Source organism: Rutidosis leptorrhynchoides, chromosome 1 (assembly GCF_046630445.1).
Source record: "Rutidosis leptorrhynchoides isolate AG116_Rl617_1_P2 chromosome 1, CSIRO_AGI_Rlap_v1, whole genome shotgun sequence".
Classification (NCBI taxonomy): Eukaryota; Viridiplantae; Streptophyta; class Magnoliopsida; order Asterales; family Asteraceae; genus Rutidosis; species Rutidosis leptorrhynchoides.
In genome coordinates, this window is record NC_092333.1 from 127,886,834 (window position 1) to 127,897,269 (window position 10,436).

General features: G+C 31.7%; 1 long non-coding RNA gene across 1 annotated transcript; it reads left to right on the forward strand.

The window, feature by feature from the left end:
- The first annotated feature begins 7,711 nt into the window (after positions 1-7,711).
- Positions 7,712-10,202, forward strand: LOC139864822 (uncharacterized). Its single transcript, XR_011764497.1, has 3 exons — positions 7,712-7,937; positions 8,023-8,297; positions 8,422-10,202. It is a non-coding gene; the product is annotated as an uncharacterized lncRNA (long non-coding RNA).
- The last annotated feature ends 234 nt before the right edge of the window (positions 10,203-10,436 follow it).

Here is a 10,436-nt window from a genome sequence, read left to right on the forward strand (position 1 = left end):
TACTGTACGATTAGGTACACTGCCTATAAGGGTTGTAGCAAGGTTTAAGTATATCCATTGAATAAATAAATAAATATCTTGTGTAAAATTGTATCGTATTTAATAGTATTTTCTTGTAACATTTAATAGTATTTCGTATACCCCGCTGCAAACATCATACACATTATTGGTATATACACATAAAAATCTACTCCTTAGCAGCATTAAATGATTAAGGAACATGTGGAACCAACCATTTGTCAACTAGCATGAATTATTTAGCAAGAAAACAAACTTAAGAATCTTTTATTTCTTTATAATGAGTAAAAACGTTTTTATGATTTCACCTAATTTTTTCATCCCATTTTCTCATACTTACACTCCAAATTCTCTCTCAAAATACTCCTAATCATACTTGATCATCTCCAAGCATTTTCACCATCTTTTATCTTCAATTACAAGCTTTAATCATCATAAAAACAACCATTCAAGAACACTTCAATAAATATTTCAAACTTGCTAGATTACTTCCAAGCTTTCAAATCCATTCCAAGTAATCATACAAGATCAAGAAACTTTTGTTAATCTCAGTAGATTTTCATTCTAAATCAAAGGTAAGAATCATATTCAAGCTTTGGTTCAATTTCTATAAACATAACTACCTTAATTCAAGTAGTAATCTTACTTGAACTTGTTTTCGTGTCATGATTCTACTTCAAGAACTTCCTAGCCATCGAAGATCCTTTGAAGCTCAAGTTTATTTTTCATCATTTCCAGTAGGTTTACCTACTATACTTGAGGTAGTAATGATGTTCATAACATCATTCGATTCTTATATATATAACTATCATATTCGAAGATTTAAACTTGCAATCAATAGAACATAGTTTAGTTAATTCTAAACTTGTTCGCAAGTAAAGTTAATCCTTCTAACTTGACTTTTAAAATCAACTAAACACATGTTCTATATCTATATGATATGCTAACTTAATGATTTAAAACCTGGAAACACGAAAAATACCGTAAAACCGGACATACGCCGTTGTAGTAACACCGCGGGCTGTTTTGGGTTTGATAATTAAAAACTATGAGAAACTTTGATTTAAAAGTTGTTCTTCTGGGAAAATGATTTTTCTTATGAACATGAAACTATATCCGAAAATCATAGTTAAACTCAAAGTGGAAGTATGTTTTTCAAAATGGTCATCAAGATGTCGTTCTTTCGACGGAAATGACTACCTCTTTAAAAAATGACTTGTAACTTGTATTTCCAACTATAAACTTATACTTTTTCTGTTTAGTTTCATAAATTTTAGTTCATTATGAAACCATAGCAACTTGAATCACTCAAAACAGATTTGAAACGAAGAAATGACGGGTAAAACAAAATTGGATAAATTTGCTAGTTTTAGCTACGAAAATTTTGTAACAAATCTAGACTAAATATATCCTAACTAATTTATATTGTATTATACATATTATGTAATCTTGGGATACCATAGACACGTATACAATATTTTGACATATCATATCGACCCATCTATATATATATTTCGGGACAACCATAGACACTCTATATGCAGTAATGTTTGAGTTAGCTATACAGGGTTGAGGTTGATTCCAAAATAATATATATACTTTGAGTTATGATCTAGCCTGAGACTTGTATACACTGGGTCGTGGATTGATTCAAGATAATATATATTGATTTATTTCTGTACATCTAACTGTGGACAACTAGTTGTAGGTTACTAACGAGGACTGCTAACTTAACAAACTTAAATCATAAAAACGTAATAAAAAAATGTTGTGAATATATTTCAATCATACTTTGATATAAATGTACATATTTTTTATAGGTTCGTGAATCGACCCGTGGCCAAGTCTTATTTTCCCGACGAAGGAAAAATCTGTGAAAGTGAGTTATAGTCCTATTTTTAATATCTAATATTTTTGGGATGAGAATACATGCAGATTTGAAAATGATTTACAAAATAGACACAAGTAATTGAAACTACATTTTATGCTAAATTGTTATAACGGATATCGCCCTTGTTGAACTTGGTAACCTAAGAATTGGTGTTTATTATAATTGCTACCAGTTGACGCGAATCCTAAAGATAGATCTATGGGCTTTGACACGCCCCAGTCAGAGAATTTGAACTGCTTTAGTACTTCGATATTATTTATGGGGATATTCTAGATGCATTTTGTTAATGTCGGTTACCAGATGTTCAAAGATATGAATGATTTTTATGCAGATTGCATGTTATTGAAAGATGAAATCTTGTGGTCTATTATTATAATTTGATATATAGATTTAAACCTATAACTCACCAACAATTTTTTTGTTGACATTTAAAACATGTTTATTCTCAGGTGATTATTAAGAGCTTCCGCTGTTGCATACTAAATTAAGGACAAGATTTGGAGTCCATGTTTGTATAATATTGTTTAAAAACTGCATTCGAAGACATATATTGTTGTGTATTATTATTGTAAACCATTATGTAATAATCGTGTGAAAACGTTATATTTTAGATTATCATTATTTGATAATCGTCGTAGTATTTTAAACCTTTATCGATAAAATAAAGGTTATGGTTTATTTTAAAATCGAATGCAGTCATTGAAAAACGTCTCATATAGAGGTCAAATCTCGCAACGAAATCAATTAATATGGAACGTTTATAATCAATATGAACAGGACATTTCATATATAAGATTAATATTTACATAATGAAATATTTCCAACATGTTAAGCAATCAAACTTGTTAAAACTTGATTAATTGAAACGGAATTTATGTAAACGTTTGACCACCCAGTTTGACTGATGATTCACGAACGTTATAACTTGTAAATGACATGATAATATATATATGAACATATATATATGTTTAACATGATGAAATGATAACTAAGTATCTCATTCAATATATTAACAATAAGTTATATACATAAAATGAGACTACTAACTTAAGAATTTCGAAACGATATATATGTAACGATTATCGTTGCATTAACGTCTTAATATATATATATATATATATATATATATATATATATATATATATATATATATATATATATATATATATATATATATATATATATATATATATATATATATATATATATATATATATATATATATATATATATATATATATATCGTATTAAGATATATTAATACACTATGTTATTATGATAATATAACAATTTAACATCTCATTAGATATAATAACAATACGTTAATAACATTAAACGAGATCGTTAACTTACAGGCTTCGAAACAACTCATACATATAACGACTAACGATGAGTTAACGACTTAATTAAAATGTATATATATGAAGTGTATTAAGATGTATTAATACACTTTTGAAAGGCTTAAGTACATATATCAAAATACTTGTACTTAACAAAAATAATCACAATTGTATTCCCATTTATTTTCATCAAGAATTCTACTCGTATTTGCTTGGTATTTGCACTCGTATTATACCCAGCTTCTAGATGTATTTACTATTAGTATATACCAATAAAAATCTGCTCCTTAACAGCCTTAAATGATTAAGTAACATGTGGAATCAACCATTTGTCAAGTAGCATGAATTATTTATCAAGATTACAAAAATATTACTAATCATTCATGAATTATTTACAAGAAAACAAATTTACACATCCTTTATATCTAACCCATTATCCACGACCAAAAACACCTATAAACACTTTCATTCTTCAATTTTATTCATCTAATTGATCTCTCTCAAGTTCTATCTTCAAGTTCTAAGTGTTCTTCATAAATTCTATAAGTTCTAGTTTCAAAAAATCAAGAACACTTCCAAGTTCGTTAACTTACTTCCAATCTTGCAAATCCATTTCAAGTGATCATCCAACCTCACTAAATCTTTGTTATTTACAGTAGGTTATCATCCTAAATCAAGGTAATATTCATATTCAAGCTTTGATTCGATTTCTATAACTATAACAATCTTAATTCGAGTAGAAATCTTACTTGAACTTGTTTTCATGTCATGATTCTACTTCAAGAACTTTCAAGCCATCCAAGAATCCTTTGAAGCTAGATCATTTCTTGTCACTTCTAGTAGGTTTACCTACTATACTTGAGGTAGTAATGATGTTCATAACATCATTCGATTCATATATATATAACTATCTTATTCGAAGATTTAAACTTGTAATCACTAGAACATAGTTTAGTTAATTCTAAACTTGTTCGCAAACAAAGTTAATCCTTCTAACTTAAATTTTAAAATCAACTAAACACATGTTCTATATCTATATGATATTCTAACTTAATTATTTAAAACATGGAAACACGAAGAACACCGTAAAACTGGACATACGCCGTCGTAGTAACACCGGGGGCAGTTTTGGGTTAGATAATTAAAAACTATGATAAACTTTGATTTAAAAGTTGTTCTTCTGGGAAAATTATATTTCTTATAAACATGAAACTATATCCAAAAAAATGGTTAAACTCAAAGTGAAAGTATGTTTTTCAAAATGCTCATCAAGACGTCGTTCTTTCGACTGAAATGACTACTTCTTACAAAAACGACTTGTAACCTGTAAATCCATCTATAAACCATCACTTTTTATTTTTAGTTTCATAAAGTTAAGTTCGATTCAAAACCATAGCAACTTGATTTACTCAAAACGGATTTAAAACGAAAAAATGATGGGTAAAACAAAATTGGTAAAAATTATTAGTTTTAGCTACGTAAATTTTATAACAAATCTATACTAACCATAACTTAACTAACTTATATTGTATTATACATGTATTCTAACATATATTATGTAATCTTGATAGACCATAGACACGTATACAATGTTTTGACATATCATATCGACGTCATCTATATATATTATTTGGAATAACCATAGACACTCTATATGCGGTAATGCTCGAGTTACCTATACAGGGTTGAGGTTGATTCTAAAATAATATATATACCTTGAGTTGTGATTGAGTCTGAGACTTGTATACACTGGGTCGTGGATTGATTCGAGATAATATATTAATTTATTTATGTACTACTAACTGTGGACTACTAATTGTGGACTACTAATGTTGGACTGCTAACTTAACAACTTAAAACGTCAACACGTAATAAAAATGTTGTGAATATATTTCGATCATACATTGATATATATATGTATATATTTGTTATAGGTTTGTGAATCGACCCGTGGCCAAGTCTTATTTTCCGACGAAGTGAAAATACGTGAAAGTGAGTATATAGTCCCATTTTTAAACTCTAAAAATATTTTGGGATGAGAATACATGAATTTTATGTTTTACGCCATGGACACAAGTACTTAAAATATATTCTACGTTGAGTTGTACCACATTGCATATCTTCCCTAATAGCTTGGTAACTAATATTTACATGTTGTAAGAACATGTAAGCGCGAATCCTATTGATAGATCTATCGGGTTTGACAACCCCAACCGGGCTAGTCGCTCTAGTATCGTAAACGGTTGCATAGTACTTCGTTTTTGCTACACTTGGTACAGTGTAGGGAGATTTCATAATAAAGGGAATATGCTACATTTATGGTTAAGTATGGTTACCGAAGCGCTCAACAACTTATAGAATATCTTTATTGAAATATTTATAACTATGAAATCTTGTGGTCTATATTTATATCGATGCTAGCTTTAAACCTATATATCTCACCAACCTCTGTGTTGACTATTTAAGCATGTTTATTCTCAGGTCCTTGAGAAAGTCTTCCGCTGTTGCATTATCTGAGCAAGCTGTGCATGGAGTCTCATGCTTTTGTTTAAATGAAGTGTTGCATTCAATAAAACCTTTGTCATGTATTATATTCGACTGTTATGTCACGTGTATAGTATTTTGGAAACCGATGTATCATGGGGATTATTTCTTAAATAATCGCTCACTTGTTTAAAACATGCATTATGTATAATAATAGTGTGCTTTTTATGAAACGAATGTAATATTTTCTAAAACGTATCATATAGAGGTCAAATACCTCGCTATGAGACCAATGAATAACGTACCACGTTTATAGTAATATGGACGAGTCGTTTCATAATGAGCTTACATTAATATTCTAATTTTTTAATTTCCGCCCAAATCTAATTTTTTATGATTATTTTGTTGAGGTTAATCACATCGTTTGTTTTACGCCATTGGAATTCAGATTTCAAACGGGGTTTGCACAGTTATTGGAGTTAAAACATTCGATCAATCCTTTTTTCCCCAAATTATGCATTCAAGCCTAAATCCATAACTTTCGAATTTAGATTTAGACGTGATCAGAAGGCGACGACGGTTTGTGTAGTTGAACGATGGTGGTTATGACAAGAGGTGTTGGTGGTGCCAGGAGTTTACCGACGTTAATAACCGTAAGTCAATGACGGTGATGGCCGGAGTTAATCACAGCGACGGTAGCAAACAGCCGTTGTCGGAGGTTAAAATGTTGTCCACTCAGCTTTTCAGGTATGTACTTTATAATCACCAAACCGCCCTATATTCAGATCTAAGCTTATCTTTCATGAACCACCAAAGCCCCATGTTTAGAACTGTTTTTGTTTATTGATATTGTTTTTAAATTTGTTTTTGATTTTTTATGTGTTTATATTATTTTTTGTTTTTTATTCAGATATGGGTGACAGTGGTAGTTGCCGGTGGTTTTCGTCGACATTATTGGTCGATTGTAAGAGGTTGATGGTGGCAGTGTCAGGAGTTCAATGCAGGAGTGACTGATGGTGGTAGAGTGGTGGTGGTGGTGGTGCTAGTTGTGGTGGTAGCAGGGAGTAATTAGTACACAAAAAGGATGTAAAAGAACAAAATTGTGACTGAACACTACAAAGTCATGAGATTTAGGCTGTATTCTCGAGATTTATTTATAATGGAAAGGAGAGGAGATTGATAGATTAAAAAATAACATTGATTCTCGAGTTTTAAATTTCAGCGGAAATGAGAGGAGAGGAGATGATTAGGAAGGATAGTATCTTTAGATTTTGTCATCAAAACTCTCCGCCCATATTTGGACGGATTGGGAAGGATTATAAAACACTCTCATCCCCTTTCTTCTCCACTTTTTTCCTCTAAAAGAAAGACTCGAGAATACAACCTTAGCACAGGATTATATAAAATTACGAGTGTAGCTGTAACATATTTTGGCACGTGTGGTGTGTAGAATATGTTATTTCTCACATCACAGAATTAGTTAGGTTGTTGATAGCGGTTATCAGTGTTGTAAAAGACGGCCGAAACGGGCGCCGCAACGGACGCCGCAACGGATTTGCCTTAGTATCGTTGCAACGGGCCTTGAAACGGAAAAAAAGACGGTCAACGCTTAAAAAACGGTCAACAACGCTAAAAAACGGTAAAAAACGGTCAAAGACGGGAAAAAACGGTCAAAAACGGAAAAAACGGTCAAAGACGGAAAAAAACGGTCAACTTTATATATATATATATATATATATATATATATATATATATATATATATATATATACATATAAGTCAACGTTAGTCAACATCCGTTTCGACTCCGTTTTTTGCGTTACGACGTTTTGAGTTCGCTAACGTTTCGGCCCCGTCTCACGTCTTTTTCAACCTTGGTGTTATCATTGTCTTAGACTCTTAGTATAAGGAGCAGTAGCAATGTAATAGAGGATACGACTTGAATAACAATTTTATTTTCCCCAATTCTGATTTACTATTTGAGTCAATCAATTCATTCAATTCAGGAATTAATTCAATTTTAGGGTTCTTCGGTTGAGTGTTAATATCTTCTTCAGTGTAATAACGCAAGAAAATTATATCAATCGATAAATCGATAATCGGTCAATATTCTTCGTTAACAATGGTGAAAACTGTATCTTACATCTCTGGATCTGCGCTTCTACCTCTCAGAAAACGTGCTAATGTCGCCATTGTTGATGTCAGGTATATAATATATTAGTAATTGATAATTACATGATCATAATTGAGTTCGATTCGTATGAGACAGATATTATTATTATTATTACAGGTTCGTGGGACAGAATGTGCTAAAACATTTGTGGGCTATCTTAATCATAAATCAAAGGAAGATGCAGGGATCAAGATTGTAAAGGTGCTACAACATGGTTATAATGGTTGGGAAGCTTCTGGTAAACCAGTTTGTCATTGTAGGGACTAGGGGTACTACCTGCAAAGGCGGGGGCTAAATTTGAAGCCCGGTCACTATATACAACCGAGTATGTACTACTACTACTACTATAGTCTGCAACTAGTCGGGTCAGCTTAGGAACTTAACTAAACCTGGTATTTACTCATTCGATCTGTATAATCATACACATTGATTGAATGGTTATTAATTCATTGAAATGGAAACTAACAATTTTTTTTTTTTTTTTTTTTTTTTTTTTTTTTTTTTTTTTTTTTTAAGGGCGAATTTTTTTGGCATCAGTAGATCATTTCTTTCAACATCCCTCATCATTTGCACGTAACACACACGTTCGGGCGGAAACCCGAACCCGATCGACGGTACCCGGGAACACATCCATTCGGGCAGTGGTTCCGGGTAGGGGTCTGTGAACGAATCTGGTAAAACCTCCCTATACGGTCAATATATACCACCATTATTTTTGATCAATTGATTTAAAGAAAATCATGTCATCCCTAAGGATCGAACCCATGACCTCTCCCTATCTCATGATACAAAGTACATGGGGAGAACCATTCATTGTTAGTTTCCATGAAATGGAAATTAACAATGATTCTTCGGAGGTTATTATTTCATCACCATCATATAATATTGTGATCTTTCAACTTAATGAGTTTTGATGTTCCATTATACCTCCATCCTTATTTCTTTCGTACCCAGGTATTAAGCTAATTTGTTTTGTGTTTTGGTTATTTGAGATGAACATTGTTCATTATTTTGTGATGACTATGCAGTTTGTTGAATTTGACTTTCATGCTTAGATTCCAAAACCAAATTTGCTCTTGAATTTAGAGTTTGGCCACATAATATCCCGGTTTGGACTGCAGTAACTTTTATAAAACAGTGTTGCTTTCTGTCAGTTTTTCTTTAGGTTTAAACGAGTATTGGCCTTTTATTTGCTAAGTTTTTGGCTGTTTTGCTTTTACGGTTTTACCATTTATGTTTGTTCAGAAGTTGTTCATGAACTATGGTCTTTCATTGTTATGTCAAGTTGTCAACTATGTATTGCCGTAGTTTTACATCGTGGACCTAAAGTTTAATGACATTTACATTGCATAATTAACTATCCAAATTCCTTCTTTTTAGCATTGTGAAATAAGCCCGCATCGTGCCCATAGGCTCTTTTTAGCATTGTGTCTGCGATCGTTAAGGTTATTTGTGTTGGCAAGACATTAGTTTTATTTAGTTTTGTAAGGATTGTTGTCATGAATCTGAGTCAGTATAACTTCCATATTGTCGTCCAGTGAAGCAACAGATGTTACTGGGAACTAGGAAAATCCTTCTATTGAGTGGAACACAGAATTATATGACTGGCTAATCTATGATAAAAATTCAAAAAAGGTCCCGAATTTTTTTTCACAACTATATTTATATTTGAGTGTTACTTTAATAGGTATATACCTCTTGAAAACCATAAATAGTGGTGTCACTAGACACCGAACTAAATATAGGACTGCAACTGTCATTAACCCATGTAGGTTGCCATGCGATAAAAGGTACTCCATAAGGAAAAAAATACTTCCATAATAGCAAATACTTCCATAAGGAAAAAAATACTTCCATAAAAGGTACTCCATAAGGAAAAAAATACTTCCATATTTATTGTATACGCGTATATACTTATCGTTGTGTTGTAGCATCTTGTGGCGTTAGTTTGGTGATTACATAGCGTGTAGCTACTTTGTGTATGTGCTCTTTTGTAGTTTGTTTACTATGCGGAGCCGGTATGTGTTTATCTTGATGCTTGGTGATGCGTAGCCATTTTATGCATATGTATGTGTATAGTATCTTTACATTCACTAAGCATTAGCTTACCCTCTCGTTGTTGCTATTTTTATAGGTTCGCATGATTGGCGGCTCGGGTAAGCATGGGGATTAGAGATCTTGGCTAGGTTGCTCTAGAATATCTTGTTTTTGGACTCGATTAGGATTGGGTAGCATAGTCCCGATCACCATGCTCGGTTTTGTTGAAAATAAAAATAGTCGGGTCGTGTTCGCCCTTTCGGATATTTAAACTATGTATTAAATGTTTTAAAAGTTTATTGAACTTATTATTTGTGTTAAAGATGTTTCGGAAACATAATTGGGACCTAAAAATTTATGTATTAACAAAAAAAAAATTATGGGTCGGTTTAAATACGGGTTGGGTTGTTACAGATATTTATCGGATTTGATTTTTACCGGTTATATTTTTACCGGTTCGATATTTATAACTTTTGAACAACAATAATATAATC